Below are 18,766 nucleotides of genomic sequence, written 5' to 3'. Positions count from 1 at the left end.
AAATCGTGAGAACAAATAGAATTAATCTTCTATTCTTTCATTCATCATCATCATCATCATCATCAATCATATTTATTGAGCACTTACTGTGTGCAGAGCACTGTACTAAGCGCTTGGGAAGTACAAGTTGGCAACATCTAGAGACGGTCCCTACCCAACAGTGGGCTCACAGTCTAAAAGGGGGAGACGGAGAACAAAACCAAACATGCTAACAAAATAAAATAAATAGAATAGATATGTATAAGTAAAATAAATAAATAAATAGAGTAACAAATATGTACAAACATTCATTCATTCAATTGTATTTATTGAGCACTCCCTGTGTGCACAGCACTGGACTAAGCGCTTGGGAAGTCCATGTCGGCAACAGATAGAGACGGTCCCTACCCAACAACGAGCTCACAGTCTAGAAGGGGGAGGCAGACAACAAAACAAAACATGGAGACAGGTGTCAAAATTGTGAGAACAAATAGAATTAATCTTCTATTCTTTCATTCATTCATTCATTCATTCATTCATTCATTCATTCAGTCGTATTTATTGAGCGCTCCCTGTGTGCAGAGCACTGGACTAAGCACTTGGGAAGTCCAAGTCGGCGACCTACGGAGACAGTCCCTACCCGACAACGGGCTCACAGTCTAGAAGGGGGAGGCAGACAACAAAACTAAACATGGGGACAGGTGTCAAAATCGTCAGAACAAATAGAATTAATCTTCTATTCTTTCATTCATTCAGTCAGTCAGTCAGTCAGTCAGTTGTATTTATTGAGCGCTCCCTGTGTGCAGAGCGCTGGACTAAACGCTTGGGAAGTCCAAGTCGGCAACATATAGAGATGGTCCCTACCCGACAACAGGCTCACAGTCTAGAAGGGGGAGGCAGACAATAAAACAAAACAAAACATGGAGACAGGTGTCAAAATCGTGAGATTAAATAGAATTAATCTTCTATTCTTTCATTCATTCATTCAATTGTATTTATTGAGCACTCCCTGTGTGCACAGCACTGTTCTAAGCGCTGGGGGATACAGGGTGATCAGGTTGTCCCACGTGGGGCCCCCAGTCTTCATCCCCATTTTCCAGATGAGGTCACTGAGGCCCAGAGAAGTGAAGTGACTTGCCCAAAGTCACACAGCTGACAAGTGGCGGAGCCGGGATTTGAACCCATGACCTCTGACTCCAAAGCCCGGGCTCTTTCCACTGAGCCACACTGCTTCTCTAAAAGCATATTTGTTAAGCGCTTAGCAGCTTGGCTCAGTGGAAAGAGCCCGGGCTTGGGAGCCAGAGGTCATGGGTTCTAATCCCGGCTCCGCCACTTGTCAGCTGGGTGACTTTGGGAAAGTCACTTCACTTCTCTGGGCCTCAGTGACCTCATCTGGAAAATGGGGATGCAGACTGTGAGCCCCCCGTGGGACAACCTGATCACCTTGTAACCTTCCCAGCGCTTAGAACAGTGCTTTGCGCATAGTAAGCGCTTAATAAATGCCATCAGCGTGACTCAGTGGAAAGAGCCCGGGCTTTGGAGTCAGAGGTCAGGGGTTCAAATCCCGGTTCCGCCAATTGTCAGCTGTGTGACTTTGGGCAAGTCACTTCACTTCTCTGTGCCTCAGTGACCTCATCTGTAAAATGGGGATTAAGACTGTGAGCCCCCCATGGGACAACCTGCTCACCTTGTAACCTCCCCAGCGCTTAGAACAGTGCTTTGCACATAGTAAGCACTTAATAAATGCCATCATTATTATTATTATTATTTTCTGTGCCTCAGTTCCCTCATCTGGAAAATGGGGATTAAGACCGTGAGCCCCACGTGGGACAACCTGATCACCTTGTATCCCCGCCAATGCTTAGAACAGTGCTTCATGCATAGTAAGCGCTTAACAAATGCCATCATCCTTATTATCATTATTAATATTTTTATTATGTGCCTGGCACTGTGCTAAGCGCTGTTCTGTTCTATTCTATTTGTTCTGCTGATTTTGATACCTGTTTTGTTTTGTTCATTCAATCATTCAGTCGTATTTATTGAGCGCTTACTGTGTGCAGAGCACTGGACTAAGCGCTTGGGAAGTACAAGTTGGCAACATAGAGAGACGGTCCCTACCCAACAGCGGGCTCACAGGCTAGAAGGGGGAGACGGACAACAAAACCAAACATATTAACAGAATAAAATCAATAGAATAGATATGTACAAGTAAAATCAATCAATAAATAGAGTAATAAATGTGTACAAACGTATATACAAATATACAGGTGCTGTGGGGAAGGGAAGGAGGTAAGGTGGGGGGGACGGAGAGGGGGACGAAGGGGAGGAAGGAAGGGGCTCAGTCTGGGAAGGCCTCTGTTTCCCCCGTCTAGACGGTGAGCCCGCTGTTGGGTAGGGACCGTCTCTACATGTTGCCGAATTGTACTTCCCAAGCGCTCAGTCCAGTGCTCTGCACACAGTAAGCGCTCAATAAATACGATTGAATGAATGAATGAATGAAGCACATCGGGTTGGACACCGATCCCCATTTCACAGACGAGGTGACTGAGGCCCAGGGAAATAAAATGACTTGCCAAAGGTCACACAGCAGACAAGCGGCGGAGCCGGGATAAAGACGCTACAACAGAATTAACAGACGGGATTCCTGCCCACCCGGAGCTTGCAGTGTACTGGGGGCTTAAAAAATAAAATAAATAAAAATAAGGGCAGGAAGTCTCTCCGCCCAAAGGTTAAGGGGTCTGACTTGAACTGAATTTAGGGGTAGCCTGTTTCGGAGGCCTTTTTACCACCCCCCACACATCATCATTATCATCAATCGTATTTATTGAGCGCTTACTATGTGCAGAGCACTGTACTAGGTGCAGAGCACTGTACACATCTGCTTGTGGGTCAGCTAGTGGCTTCAGGGTCCTGCTTTTGTTTGTTTTATAATAATAATAATAATTTTTAGACTGTGAGCCCACTGTCGGGTAGGGACCGTCTCTATATGTTGCCAACTTGTACTTCCCAAGCGCTTAGTACAGTGCTCTGCACACAGTAAGCGCTCAATAAATACGATTGATTGATTGCTTGGTTATAATAATAATAATAATAATGGCATTTGTTAAGCGCTTACTAATGATGGCATTTATTAAGCACTTACTATGTGCAAAAGCACTGTTCTAAGCACTGGGGAGGTTACAAGGTGATCAGGTTGTCCCAACGGGGGGATTCCAGTCTTCATCCCCATTTTACAGAGGAGGGAACTGAGGCCCAGAGAAGTTAAGTGACTTGCCCAAGTCACACAGCTGACAGTTGGCGGAGCCAAGATTTGAACCCATGACCTCTGACTCCAAAGCCCGGGCTCTTTCCACTGAGTCACGCTGCTTCTCTAACTATGCTGCTTACTGCTTACTATGTGCCAAGCACTGTTCTAAGCGCTGGGGGGGATACAAGGTGATGAGGTTGTCCCACGGGGGGCTCACAGTTTTCATCCCCATTTTACAGATGAGGGAACTGAGGCCCAGAGAAGTGAAGTGACTCGCCCAAAGTCCCACAGCTAAGTGGCAGAGCCGGGATTTGAACCCACGGCCTCTGACTCCCAAGCCCGGGCTCCTTCCACTGAGCCACGCTGCTTCTCGTTAGGCGCTTACTATGTGTCAGACACTGTTCTGAGCACTGGGGAAAGTACAGCGTGGCTCAGTGGAGAGAGCCCGGGCTTTGGAGTCAGAGGTCATGGGTTCAAATCCCGGCTCCGCCAACTGGCAGCTGTGTGACCTTGGGCAAGTCACTTCTCTGGGCCTCAGTTCCCTCATCTGTCAAATGGGGATGAAGACTGGGAGCCCCCCCGTGGGACAACCTGATCACCTTGTAAACTCCCCAGTGCTTAGAACAGTGTTTTGCATACAATAAATGCTTAATAAATGCTATCATTATTATTATTATTATTCTCTGGGCCTCAGTTCCCTCATCTGTAAAATGGGGATGAAGACTGTGAGCCCCCCGTGGGACAACCTGATCACCTTGTAACCTCCCCAGCGCTTAGGACAGTGCTTCGCACATAGCAAGGGCTTAATAAATGTCATTATTATTATTATTATTATTATTGGGAGTCAGAGGTCATGGGTTCTAATCCCAGCTCTGCCACTTGTCAGCTGGGTGATTGAGGGCAAGTCGCTTCACATAGAGAAGCAGCGTGGCTCAGTGGAAAGAGCCCGGGCTTGGGAGTCGGAGGTCGTGGGTTCTAATCCCGGCTCCGCCACATGTCTGCTGTGTGACCTTGGGCAAGTCACTTCACTTCTCTAAGCCTCAGTTACCTCATCTGGAAAATGAGCCCACTGTCGGGTAGGGACCGTCTCTATATGTTGCCAACTTGGACTTCCCAAGCGCTTAGTCCAGTGCTCTGCACACAGTAAGCGCTCCATAAATACGATTGAATGAATGAAAATGGTGATGAAGACTGTGAGCCCCACGTGGGACAATCTGATCACCTCGTATCCACCTCCGGAGCTTAGAACAGTGCTTGGCACATAGTAAGCGCTTAACAAATACCACATTATTATTATCACAAGTCAATTAGATCAGACACAGCCCCCGCCCCGCATGGGGCTCACAATCTGAAGTTGAAAGCAAAACAGGTGTTGAATCCCCATTTTGCAGTTGAGGAAACTGAGGCACAGAGAAGCTCAGTGACTTACCCAAGGTCACACAGCAAGCAATTGGCAGAGCCAGGACTAGAACACAGGTCCTCTGACGCCCAGGCCCGTGCTCATTCTTTAGTAAGTGCTCAGTAAACACCACTGACGGGTGGATTGATTTGACTTCTTGCCTCAGTTCCCTCATCTGGAAAGTGGGGATTAAGACTGTGAGCCCCCCATGGGACAACTTGATCACCTTGTAACCTCCCCAGCACTTAGAACAGTGCTTTGCACAGAGTAAGCGCTTAATAAATGCCATTATTATTATTATTATTATTCTCTGAGCCTCAGTGACCTCATCTGGAAAATGGGGATTAAAACTGTGAGCCCCCCATGGGACAACTTGATCACCTTGTAACCTCCCCAGCGCTTAGAACAGTGCTTTGCACATAGTAAGCGCTTAACAAATACCATTATTTATTATTGTTGCTATTATTATTATTACTATTATTATTATTATTATTGTTATTATTCCCCCAGGAGTCTGGGTTTCTCTGAAAGAGATGCCCTTTTTCTTCCGGTCACGTTCGAGTGGTTCCCTCAGGACAGAAAACGAACCTCTTCTCCCTCTCCCCATCCCTCAGCCTCTACTTCTCTCCTTGCTCAGAATTTAATAACAATAATGTGTGGTACTTCATTAATTCAGTCATATTTATTGAGCACTTACTGTGCGCGGAACACTGTATTAAGCACTTGGGAAGTACAATTCAGCAACAAATATATATATATGTATATATATATTTATTCATTCATTCAATCGTATCTACTGAGAAGCAGCGTGGCTCAGCGAAAAGAGTCAGAGGAGTCAGAGGTCATGGGTTCAAATCCCTGCTCTGCCAATTGTCAGCTGTGTGAGTTTGGGCAAGTCACTTCACTTCTCTGGGCCTCAGTGACCTCATCTGTAAAAAAGGGATTAAGACTGGGAGCTCCCCATGGGTCAACCTGATCACCTTGTAACCTCCCCAGCGCTTAGAACAGTGGTTTGTATATAGTAAGTGCTTAAGAAATGCCATCATTATTATTATTATCATTATATATATATATTTATTCATTCATTCAATCATATATATTGAGCGCTTACTGTGTGCAGAGCACTGTATTAAGCGCTTGGGAAGTACAATTCAGCAACAAATATATATATATATATGTATATATATTCATTCATTCAATCGTATCTATTGAGAAGCAGCGTGGCTCAGTGGAAAGAGTCAGAGGAGTCAGAGGTCATGGGTTCCAATCCCGGCTCCCCCAGTTGTCAGCTGGGTGACTTTGGGCAAGTCACTTCACTTCTCTGGGCCTCAGTTCCCTCATCTGGAAAATGGGGATTAAGACTGGGAGCACCCCCCCGTGGAACAACCCGATCTCCTTGTAACCTCCCCAGCGCTTAGAACAGTGCTTTGCACATAGTAAGTGCTTAATAAATGCGATCATTATTATTATTATATATATTTATTCATTCAATCATATATATTGAGCGCTTACTGTGTGCAGAGCACTGTACTAAACGGTTGGGAAGTACAAATCGGCAACATATAGAGACGGTCCCTACCCAACAACCGGCTCACAGTCTCGAAAAGAATAATAATAATGATAGTATTTGTTAAGCGCTTACTATGTGCCAAGCACTGTTCTAAGCGCTGGGGTGGATACAAGGGGGATCAGGTTGTCCTACATGGGGCTCACACTTGTAATCCCCATTTTCCAGATGAGGTCACTGAGGCCCAGAGAAGTGAAGTGACTTGCCCAAGGACACACAGCAGACAAGTGGCAGAGGTGGGATTAGAACCCATGCCCTCTGACCCCCCAAGCCCGCGATCTTTCTACTAAGCTATATATTGTATTTATAGCTATTAGCTATAGCTATATAGCTATAAATACAAATATAAATACAAATATAAATACAAATATAAATATAAATAGCTATATAGCTATTTATCTATTCTGCTGATATTGACACTTGTCTACTTGCTTTGTGTTGTCTTGTTTCCCCCTTCTAGACTGTGAGCCCGTTGTTGGGTAGGTGACGTCTCTATATGTCACCGACTTGGACTTCCCAAGCGCTTAGTACAGTGCTCTGCACACAGGAAGCGCTCAATAAATACGACTGAATGAATGAATGAGAGACAATCCCTGCCCACAACAGGCTCACAGTCTAGAAGACTTTGTTAAGCGCTTACTACGTGCCTGGTAATGTCCTAAGCCCTGGGGTAATAATAATAATTGTGGTATTTGTTAAGCGCTTATTATGTACCAGGCACTGTACTAAGCGCTGGGGTGAATACGAGCAAATCCGGTTGGATACGGTCCCCGTCCCACGTGGGGCTCACGGCCTCATTCCCCATTTTACAGATGAGCTAACCGAGGCACAGAGAAGCGAAGTGCTTTGCCCAAGGTCACGTAGCAGACGAGGGGTGGAGATGGGAGAAGCAGGAGAGGCAGCGTGGCTCAGTGGAAAGAGCCCGGGCTTGGGAGTCAGAGGTCATGGGTTCGAATCGCGGCTCCGCCACTTGTCAGCTGGGTGACCTTGGGCAAGTCGTTTAACTTCTCTGGGCCTCAGTTACCTCATGTGTAAAATGGGGAATAATAATAATCATGGCATTTATTAAGTGCTTACTCTATGCAAAGCACTGTTCTAAGCGCTGGGGAGGTTACGAGGTGATGAGGTTGTCCAACGGGGGGCTCCCAGTCTTAATCCCCATTTTACAGATGAGGGAACTGAGGCCCAGAGAAGTGAAGTGACTTGCCCAAGGTCACACAGCTGACAATTGGTGGAGCCGGGATATGATGATGATGATGATGGTATTTGTTAAGCGCTTACTATGTGCACTGTTCTAAGCACTGGGGGGCTACAAGGTGAACAGGTTGTCCCACATGGGGCTCACAGCCTTAATCCCCATTTTACAGATGAGGGAACTGAGGCCCAGAGAAGTGAAGTGACTTGCCCAAGGTCACACAGCTGACCATTGGTGGAGCCGGGATATGATGATGATGATGATGGTATTTGTTAAGCGCTTACTATGTGCACTGTTCTAAGCACTGGGGGGCTACAAGGTGATCAGGTTGTCCCACGGGGGGCTCACAGTCTTAATCCCCATTTTACAGATGAGGTCACTGAGGCCCAGAGAAGTGAAGTGACTTGCCCAAGGTCACACAGCTGACCATTGGTGAAGCTGGGATATGATGATGATGATGATGATGGTATTTGTTAAGCGCTTACTATGTGCACTGTTCTAAGCACTGGGGGGCTACAAGGTGATCAGGTTGTCCCACGTGGGGCTAACAGTCTTAATCCCCATTTTACAGATGAGGTCACTGAGGCAGAGAGAAGTGAAGTGACTCGTCCAAAGTCGCACAGCTGACAATTGGTGCAGCCGGGATTCGAACCCGTGACCTCTGACTCCAGAGCCCGGGCTCTTTCCACTGAGCCACGCTGCTTCTCCTGCTTGGGAACCCCCCGTGGGACAACCCTATCACCTTTTCTAGACTGTGAGCCCACTGTTGGGTAGGGACCGTCTCTAGATGTTGCCAACTTGGACTTCCCAAGCGCTTAGTACAGTGCTCTGCACACAGTAAGCGCTCGATAAATACGATTGATTGATTGATTGATTAATAAATAGATACGATTGATTGATTGATTGATTGATTGTATCTACCCCAGAGCTTAGAACAGTGCAGGGAACATAGTAAGCGCTTAACAAATACTATCATTACTACTACTACTACTACTACTACTACTATTACTACTACTACTACTACTACTATTATTATTATTATTATTATTATTATTATTCTGGGATTAGAACCCATGACCTTCGGATTTTCAGGCCCATGCTCTGTCCACTACACCATGTTAGACACAGTCTTTATCCCACAAGGGGCTCAAAGTCTTACTCCCCATTTTGAGGGGCAGCGTGGCTCAACCGGCTTTGGAGTCAGAGGACATGAGTTCTAATCCCGGCCCCGCCCCACGTCAGCTGTGTGACTTTGGGCAAGTCACTTCACTTCTTTGGGCCTCAGTGACCTCATCTGGAAAATGGGGATTAAGACTGTGAGCCCACTGTTGGGTAGGGACCGTCTCTATATGTTGCCAACTTGTACTTCCCAAGCGCTTAGTACAGTGCTCTGCACACAGTAAGTGCTCAATAAATATGACTGATCGATTGATTGATTGATTGACTGTGAATCTCATGTGGGACAGGGGCTGGGTCCAACCTCATTACCTTTATTTTATTTTGTTAGTATGTTTGGTTTTGTCTTCCCCTTTTAGACTGTGAGCCCACTGTTGGGTAGGGACTGTCTCTATATGTTGCCAATTTGTACTTCCCAAGCGCTTAGTACAGTGCTCTGCACACAGTAAGTGCTCAATAAATACAATTGAATGAATTACCCTGTATCCACTGTAGCCCGCTTTCGCCACCTCCCCTGGCAGAAATACACTTCCAGATTATTATTAATAATAATAATAATAATAATAATAATAATAATGGCATTTATTAAGCGCTTACTATGTGCAAAGCACTGTTCTAAGCGCTGGGGAGGTTACAAGGTGATCAGGTTGTCCCACAGGGGCTCACAGTCTTCATCCCCATTTTACGGATGAGGTAACTGAGGCCCAGAGAAGTGAAGTGACTTGCCCAAAGTCACACAGCTGACAACTGGCAGAGCCGGGATCAATCGATCAATCAATCGTATTTATTGAGCGCCTACTGTGTGCAAAGCACTGTACTAAGCGCTTGATGCCCTTTAAGGGCCGGGATGCCCTTAAAGAGAGAGAAAAAAAACGCGGTATCCACGGTCAACTCCATCTGTGACTCAATGGAAAGAGCCCGGGCTTGGGAGTCAGAGGCCGTGAGTTCAAATCCCGGCTCCGCCGATTGTCAGCTGGGTGACTTTGGGCGAGTCGCTTCACTTCGCTGGGCCTCAGTTCCCTCATCTGGAAAATGGGGATGAAGACTGGGAGCCCCAAGTGGGACAACCTGATCATTCATTCAATCGTATTTATTGAGCGCTTACTGTGTGCAGAGCACTGGACTAAGCGCTTGGGAAGGACAAGTTGGCAACATAGAGAGACGGTCCCTACCCGACAGTGGGCTCACAGTCTGATTAGCTCACCTCCTCCAAGAGGCCTTCCAGACTGAGCCCCCTTTTTCTTCTCCCCCTCCCCATCCCCCCCGCCCTACCTCCTTCCCCTCCCCACAGCACCTGTATAGACGTTTGGACAGATTTATTACTCTATTTATTTTACTTGTCCATATTTACTATTCTATTTATCTTGTTAATGATGTGCATTTAGTTTTATTTCTATTTGTTCTGACAACTTGACACCCGTCCACATGTTTTGTTTTGTTGTCTGTTTCCCCCTTCTAGACTGTGAGCCCGTTGTTGGGTAGGGACTGTCTCTATATTCATTCATTCATTCATTCAATCGTATTTATTGAGCGCTTACTGTGTGCAGAGCACTGTACTAAGCGCTTGGGAAGTACAAGTTGGCAACATCTAGAGACGGTCCCTACCCAACAGCGGGCTCACAGGCTAGAAGGGGGAGACAGTCTAGAAGGGGGAGAGACTATATGTTGCCGACTTGTAGTTCCCAAGCGCTTAGTGCAGTGCACAGTAAGCACTCAGTAAATACGATTGAATGAATGAATCACCTTGTATCCTCCCCAGCACTTAGAACGGTGCTTTGCACATAGTAAGCGCTTAATAAATACCATTTTTATTTTATTTTTTTCTCTGGGCCTCAGTTCCCTCATCTGGAAAATGGGGATGAAGACTGTGAGCCCCCTGTGGGACAACCTGATCACCTTGGAAATGCCCCAGCGCTTAGAACAGTGCTTTGCACATAGTAAGCGCTTAACAAATGCCATCATTACTATTATTATCACTATCACAGCGTGGCTCAGTGGAAAGAGCCAGGCTTTGGACTCGGAGGTCGTGGGTTCAAAATCCAGCTCCGCCACTTGTCAGCTGGGTGACTTTGGGCAAGTCACTTCACTCCTCTGGGCCTCAGTTCCCTCATCTGGAAAATGGGGATGAAGGCTGTGAGCCCCCCGTGGGACAACCTGATCACCTTGTAACCACCCCAGCGCTTAGAACACTGCTTTGCACATAGTAAGCGCTTAATAAATGCCATTATTCGTTTAATTTTTTTCTCTGGGCCTCAGTTCCCTCATCTGGAAAATGGGGATGAAGACTGTGAGCCCCCCGTGGGACAACGTGATCACCTTGGAAACGCCCCAGCACTTAGAACAGTGCTTTGCACATAGTAAGCGCTTAACAAATGCCATCATTACTATTATTATCACTATCACAGCATGGCTCAGTGGAAAGAGGCCGGGCTTTGGACTCAGAGGTCGTGGGTTCAAATCCCGGCTCCGCCACTTGTCAGCTGGGTGACTTTGGGCAAGTCACTTCACTCCTCTGGGCCTCAGTTCCCTCATCTGGAAAATGGGGATGAAGGCTGTGAGCCCCCCGTGGGACAACCTGATCACCTTGTAACTGCCCCAGCGCTTAGAACAGTGCTTGGCACATAGTAAGCGCTTAATAAATGCCATTATTCGTTTTATTTTTTTCTCTGGGCCTCAGTTCCCTCATCTGGAAAATGGGGATGAAGGCTGTGAGCCCCCCGTGGGGCAACCTGATCACCTTGTAAACTCTCCAGCGCTTAGAACAGTGCTTTGCACATAGTAAGTGCTTAATAAATGCCATTATTATGATTATTATTATCCCCTAACATGGGCCCAGCGTGGTTCTCTCTGAGTTTCAGACTGTGAGCCCACTGTTGGGTAGGGACTGTCTCTAGACGTTGCCAACTTGTACTTCCCAAGCGCTTAGTACAGTGCTCTGCACACAGTAAGCGCTCAATAAATACGATTGATGTTGATGATTGATGAGTTTCATCGGCCTCGGCCGCTCTTCCCTCCCTCCGCCCTGCTGCTCTTCCACGCGACATGGGCCACCCCTAATTCTCCAATTGCCCGCTTGAAACCGGACGGTGGGGTAGAAAACCCAACCAAAGGAACCAATAATAATAATATTATTATAATATATTATATATATTATATATATACATAATATTATTATTGTAATATAATAACCAACCCATCCTCTCAGCACCTCCCTGCGTCCTTTCCATTCAATCGCATTTATTTATTTATTTATGTTTTAAATGGCATTTGTTAAGCGCTTACTATGTGCCAAGCACTGTTCTAAGCGCTGGAGGAATACAAAGCGATCAGGTTGTCCCACCGGGCGCTCACAGCTTTAATCCCCATTTTACAGATGAGGGAACTGAGGCACAGAGAAGTGATTTATTGAGCTCTTCCTGTGTGCAGAGCACTGTACTAAGCGCCCTCTGCCCCTTCCTCCCCACCCCCAGCCCGGCCTGCCTCAACTGTAATCAGAAACTCTCCAAGAGAGGGAGCAGAAAGGGACTCTCCCGGCCAACCATTTTGTTCTCCATGAATTATTCAGGCGGCGGAAAGCTGAGCCTCCACAGCTCCATCTGCTCCTTTTTTTTTTTAATAATGGCATTTATTAAGCGCTTCCTATGTGCAAAGCACCGTCCTAAGCGCTGCGGAGGTTACAAGGTGATCAGGTTGTCCCACGCGGGGCTCCCAGTCTTCATCCCCATTTCACAGACGAGGGAACCGAGGCCCAGAGAAGTGAAGCGACTCGTCCAAAGTCACACAGCCGACAATTGGCGGAGCCGGGATTTGAACCCTTGACCTCTGACTCATCATCATCATCATCATCATCAATCGTATTTATTGAGCGCTTACTATGTGCAGAGCACTGGACTAAGAGCTTGGGAAGTACAAATTGGCAACACAGAGAGACGGTCCCTACCCGACAGTGGGCTCACAGTCTAAAAGGGGGAGACAGAGAACAAAACCAAACATACCAACAAAATAAAATAAATAGGAGAGATATGTACAAGTAAAATAAATAAATAAATAAATAAATAGAGTAATAGAGTAATAAATATGTATATATGTATATAGAGAGTATAATATGACTCCAAAGGCCTCCTGCTGCTCCCCCGTTTAATCAATCCATCCATCAATCAATCATATTTATTGAGCGCTTACTGTGTGCAGAGCACACTGTGAACCCACTGTTGAGTAGGGACTGTCTCTATCTGTTGCCACCTTGTACTTCCCAAGCGCTTAGTCCAGTGCTCTGCACACAGTAAGCGCTCAATAAATACGATTGATTGATTGATTGATTGATTGCTGAAGCCCCTCCGCCTCCCATCCTTCCCCCCTACCCCTTTTTCCTTCTCTTAGGCCTCCCTCTCTCCCTCCTTCCTCTCCTGGGGGGGTATGAGTGTGTTTGTGTGCTGAGATTTAGGGGAGACTGGAGTAGGGACCACCCCAAAAGAGAAAGACTCCTCTCTCTGCCCCCAACAATAATAATGGCATTTATTAAGCGCTTACTATGTGCCAAGCACCGTTCTAAGCGCTGGGGATGTTACAAGGTGATCAGCTTGTCCCATGTGGGGCTCACAGTCTTCATCAATCAATCAATCAATCAGTCAATCGTATTTATTGAGCGCTTACTGTGTGCAGAGCACTGTACTAAGCGCTTGGGAAGGACAAGTTGGCAACATATAGAGACAGTCCCTACCCAACGGTGGGCTCACAGTCTAGAAGGGGGAGACAGAGAACAAAACCAAACATACTAACAAAATGAAATAGAATAGATATGTACAAGTAAAATAAATAAATAAATAAATAAATGGAGCAATAAATATGTACAGACATATATCATCATCATCATCAATCGTATTTATTGAGCGCTTACTATGTGCAGAGCACTGGACTAAGCGCTTGGGAAGTACAAATTGGCAACATATAGAGACAGTCCCTACCCAGCAGTGGGCTCACAGTCTAAAAATACATATATACATATACCATTATTATTATTATTACATATATTAATAATACATGTTATTATTATTACATTATTATTATTATTACATTATTATTACATATGTACATATATACAGGTGCTGTGGGGAAGGAGAAGCAGCATGGCTCATGGAAAGAGCCCGGGCTTTGGAGTCAGAGGTCATGGGTTCAAATCCCAGCTCCACCAATTTTCAGCTGTGTGACTTTGGGCAAGTCACTTCACTTCTCTGGGCCTCAGTTACCTCATCTGGAAAATGGGGATTAAAACTGTGAGCCCCCTGGGGGACAACCTGATCACCTTTTTTTTTTTTAATGGCATTTATTAAGAGCTTACTATGTGCCAAGCACTGTTCAAAGCGCTGGGGAGGTTACAAGGTGATCAGGTTGTCCCGCGGGGGACTCATAGTCTTAATCCCTATTTTACAGATGAGGTCACTGAGGCCCAGAGAAGTGAAGTGACTTACCCAAAGTCACCCAGCTGACAATTGGCGGAACCGGGATTTGAACCCATGACCTCTGACTCCAAAGCCCGGGCTCTTTCCACTGAGCCACGCCGCTTCTCTAATTCATTTATTCATCATTCATTGATTCAATCATATTTACTGACTACTTACTGTGTGCAGAGCACTGTACTAAGCACTTGGGAGTGTATAATACAATGATAAACAGACACATTCCAAGTGCTTACTATTTATTCATTCATTCAATTGTATTTATTGAGCGCCTACTGTGTGCAGAGCACTGGACTAAGCGCTTGGGAAGTCCAAATCAGCCACATATAGTGACGGTCCCTACCCGACAATGGGCTCACAGTCTAGAAGGGGGAGACAGACAACAAAACAAAACAAGTAGACAGGCGTCTAGACTGTGAGCCCACTGTTGGGTAGGGACCGTCTCTATATGTTGCCAACTTGTACTTCCCAAGTGCTTAGTACAGTGTCCGGCACACAGTAAGCGCTCAATAAATACGATTGAATGAATGAATGAATCGATAGCATCAGTAGATATAAATAATAATAATAATAATGGTATTTGTTAAGCGCTTACTATGTGCAAAGCACTGTTCTAAGCACTGGGGGGGATACAAGGTGATCAGCTTGTCCTGTGGGGCTCACAGTCTTAATCCCCATTTTACAGATGAGGTAACTGAGGCTCAGAGAAGTGAAGTGACTTGCCCAAGGTCACACAGCAGACATGTGGGGGAGGTGGGATTTGAACCCATGACCTCTGACTCCAAAGCCCGGGCTCTTTCCACTGTGTTATAGATTCATTCATTCATTTAATCATATTTGTTGAGCGCTCACTGTGTGCAGAGCACTGTACTAAGCGCTTGGGAAGTCCAAGTCGGCCACATCTAGAGACGGTCCCTACCCAACAGCGGGCTCACAGTCTAGAAGGGGGAGACAGACGACAAAACAAAACAGGTAGACAGGGGTCAAAATCGTCAGAATAAATAGAATTATAGCTCTGTGCACATTATCAACAAAATAAATAGAATAGTAAATATGGACACTGTGCCACGCACTGTTCTAAGCGCCGGGGGAGAAACAAGGTGATCAGGTTGTCCCACGTGGGGCTCGCAGTCTTCATCCCCATTTTCCAGATGAGGGAACTGAGACCCAGAGAAGTGAAGTGACTTGCCCAGAGTCACCCAGCTGACAGTTGGTGGAGCCGGGATTCGAACCCATGACCTCTGACTCCAAAGCCTGGGCTCTTTCCACTGAGCCACGTTGCTTAAGCAGGCCAGGATGAGCTGGGCAGAAAGACTTCAGGACAGACTTGGTTTTCCAGCTTTGGATTAAGCTTTCATTCATTCAATCGTATTTATTGAGCACTTACTGTGTGCAGAGCACTGGACTAAGCGCTTGGGAAGGGCAAGTTGGCAACATATAGAGACGGTCCCTACCCAACAGTGGGCTTACAGTCTAGAAGTAGCGTGGCTCAGTGGAAAGAGCCCGGGCCTTGGAGTCAGAGGTCATGGGTTCAAACCCCGGCTCCGCCACTTGTCAGCTGGGTGACTTTAGGAAAGTCACTTCACTTCCCTGTGCCTCAGTGACCTCATCTGGAAAATGAGGATTAAGACTGGGAGCCCCCCTCGGGACAACCTGATCACCTTGTAACCTGCTCAGCGCTTAGAACAGTGCTTGGCACATAGTAAGCGCTTAATAAATGCCATCATAAGCAGCGAGGCTCAGTGGAAAGAGCCCGGGCTTTGGAGTCAGAGGTCATGGGTTCAAATCTCGGCTCTGCCAACTGTCAGCTGTGTGACTTAGGGCAAGTCACTTCACCTCTCTGGGCCTCAGTTCCCTCATCTGGAAAACGGGGATGAAGACTGTGAACCTCACGTGGGACAACCTGATCACCGTGTAACCTCCCCAGCGCTTAAAACAGTGCTTTGCACATAGTAAGCGCTTAATAAATGCCATCATTATTATCATTATTATTATATATGTTGCCAACCTGTACTTCCCAAGCGCTTAGTCCAGTGCTCTGCACACAGTAAGCGCTCAATAAATACGATTGAATGAATGAAGTCACTTCACTTCTCTGGGCCTCAGTTCCCTCATCTGCAAAATGGGGATAAAGATTGTGAGCCCTGTGTGGGACAACCTGATTAGCTTGGATTCATTCATTCATTCAATCATATTTATTGAGCGCTTACTGTGTGCAGAGCACTGGACTAAGCGCTTGGGAAGTACAAATTGGCAACATCTAGAGACGGTCCCTACCCGACAACGGGCTCACCGTCTAGAAGGGGGAGTCAGACAACAAGGAGAAGCAGCGTGGCTCAGTGGAAAGAGCCCGGGCTTTGGAGTCAGGGGTCATGGGTTCAAATCCCGGCTCCGCCACTTGTCAGCTGTGTGACTTTGGGCAAGTCACTTCACTTCTCTGGGCCTCAGTCATCTCATCTGTAAAATGGGGATGAAGACTGTGAGCCCCCTGTTCGTACAACCTCATCACCTTGTAACCTCTCCAGCCCTTAGAACAGTGCTTTGCATATAGTAAGCGCTTAATAAATGCCATCATTATTATTATTATTATTATTATTAAAACAAAACAAGTAGACAGGTGTCAAAATTGTCAGACTCCGTCCTCTCCTGGTTCTCCTCTTATCTCTCCGGTCGTTCTTTCTCAGTCTCTTTTGCAGGCTCCTCCTCCCCCTCCCATCCTCTTACTGTGGGGGTTCCCCAAGGTTCAGTGCTTGGTCCCCTTCTGTTCTCAATCTACACTCACTCCCTTGGTGACCTCATTCGCTCCCACGGCTTCAACTATCATCTCTACGCTGATGACACCCAGATCTCCATCTCTGCCCCTGCTCTCTCCCCCTCCCTCCAGGCTCGCATCTCCTCCTGCCTTCAGGACATCTCCATCTGGATGTCCGCCCGCCACCTAAAGCTCAACATGTCGAAGACTGAGCTCCTTGTCTTCCCTCCCAAACCTTGTCCTCTCCCTGACTTTCCCATCTCTGTTGACGGCACTACCATCCTTCCCGTCTCACAAGGCCGCAACCTTGGTGTCATCCTCGACTCCGCTCTCTCATTCACCCCCTCACATCCAAGCCGTCACCAAAACCTGCCGGTCTCAGCTCCGCAACATTGCCAAGATCCGCCCTTTCCTCTCCATCCAAACCGCTACCCCTGCTCATTCAAGCTCTCATCCTATCCCGTCTGGACTACTGCACTAGCCTTCTCTCTGATCTCCCATCCTCGTGTCTCTCTCCACTTCAATCCATACTTCATGCTGCTGCCCGGATTATCTTTGTCCAGAAACGCTCTGGACATATCACTCCCCTCCTCAAAAACCTCCAATGGCTACCGATCAATCTGCGCATCAAGCAGAAACTCCTCACCCTGGGCTTCCAGGCTGTCCATCCCCTCGCCCCCTCCTACCTCACCTCCCTTCTGTCCTTGTCCAGCCCAGCCCGCACCCTTCGCTCCTCCGCCGCTAATCTCCTCACCGTACCTCGTTCTCACCTGTCCCGCCATCGACCCCCGGCCCACGTCATCCCCCGGGCCTGGAATGCCCCCAATCCCTCTGCCCATCCGCCAAGCTAGCTCTCTTCCTCCCTTCAAGGCCCTGCTGAGAGCTCACCTCCTCCAGGAGGCCTTCCCAGACTGAGCCCCTTCTTTCCTCTCCCCCCTCGTCCCCCTCTCCATCCTCCCGTCTTACCTCCTTCCCTTCCCCACAGCACCTGTATATATGTATATATGGTTGTACATATTTATTACTCTATTTATCTATTTATTTATTTATTTTACTTGTACATTTCTATCCTACTTATTTTATTTTGTTGGTATGTTTGGTTCTGTTCTCTGTCTCCCCCTTTTAGACTGTGAGCCCACTGTTGGGTAGGGACTGTCTCTATGTGATGCCAATTTGTACTTCCCAAGCGCTTAGTACAGTGCTCTGCACATAGTAAGCGCTCAATAAATACGATTGATTGATTGATTGATTGATAGAATTGGATCTACCCCAGCACTCAGTACAGTGCCTGGCCCATAGTAAGCGCTTAACAAATTAACAAATGAGAAGCAGCGTGGCTCAGTGGAAAGAGCCGGGTTTGGAGTCAGAGGTCATGGGTTCAAATCCCAGCTCCTCCAATTGTCAGCCGTGTGATTTTGGGCAAGTCACTTCACTTCTCTGGGCCTCCGTTCCCTCATCTGGAAAATGGGGATGAAAGCTGTGAGCCCCCCGCGGGACAACCTGATCACCTTGGAACCTCTCCAGTGCTTAGAACAGTGCTTTGCACATAGTAAGCACTTAATAAATGACATCATCATTATTCTTATTATTGTTATTCAAACCAAACAAGTAGACAGGTGTCAAAATCGTCAGAATAGATAAACAGAATTGGATCTATCTACCCCAGCGCTCAGTACAGTGCCTGGCACATAGTAAGCACTTAACAAATTCCAAAAAAAGAGAGAGAGAGAAAGGAGCAGAGCTGTAGACCCTGACCCTCACGTAAGGAGGAAGGTCAGGGGGATTCATTCATTCATTCAATCGCACTTATTGAGCGCTTACTGTGTGCAGAGCACTGTACTAAGCGCTTGGGAAGTCCAAGTTGGCAACATCTAGAGACGGATCTCCAGGAGGCCTTCCCAGACTGAGTCCCCTCTTCCCTATCCCCCCCGCCTTACCTCCTTCCCCTCCCCACAGCACCTGTATATATGTATATATGTTTGTACGGATTTATTA

This window comes from Tachyglossus aculeatus, chromosome 21 (assembly GCF_015852505.1).
Source record: "Tachyglossus aculeatus isolate mTacAcu1 chromosome 21, mTacAcu1.pri, whole genome shotgun sequence".
In the NCBI taxonomy this organism is placed as follows: Eukaryota; Metazoa; Chordata; class Mammalia; order Monotremata; family Tachyglossidae; genus Tachyglossus; species Tachyglossus aculeatus.
The sequence above is the reverse complement of the archived record's forward strand: the minus strand, read 5'-3'. Positions refer to the sequence as shown.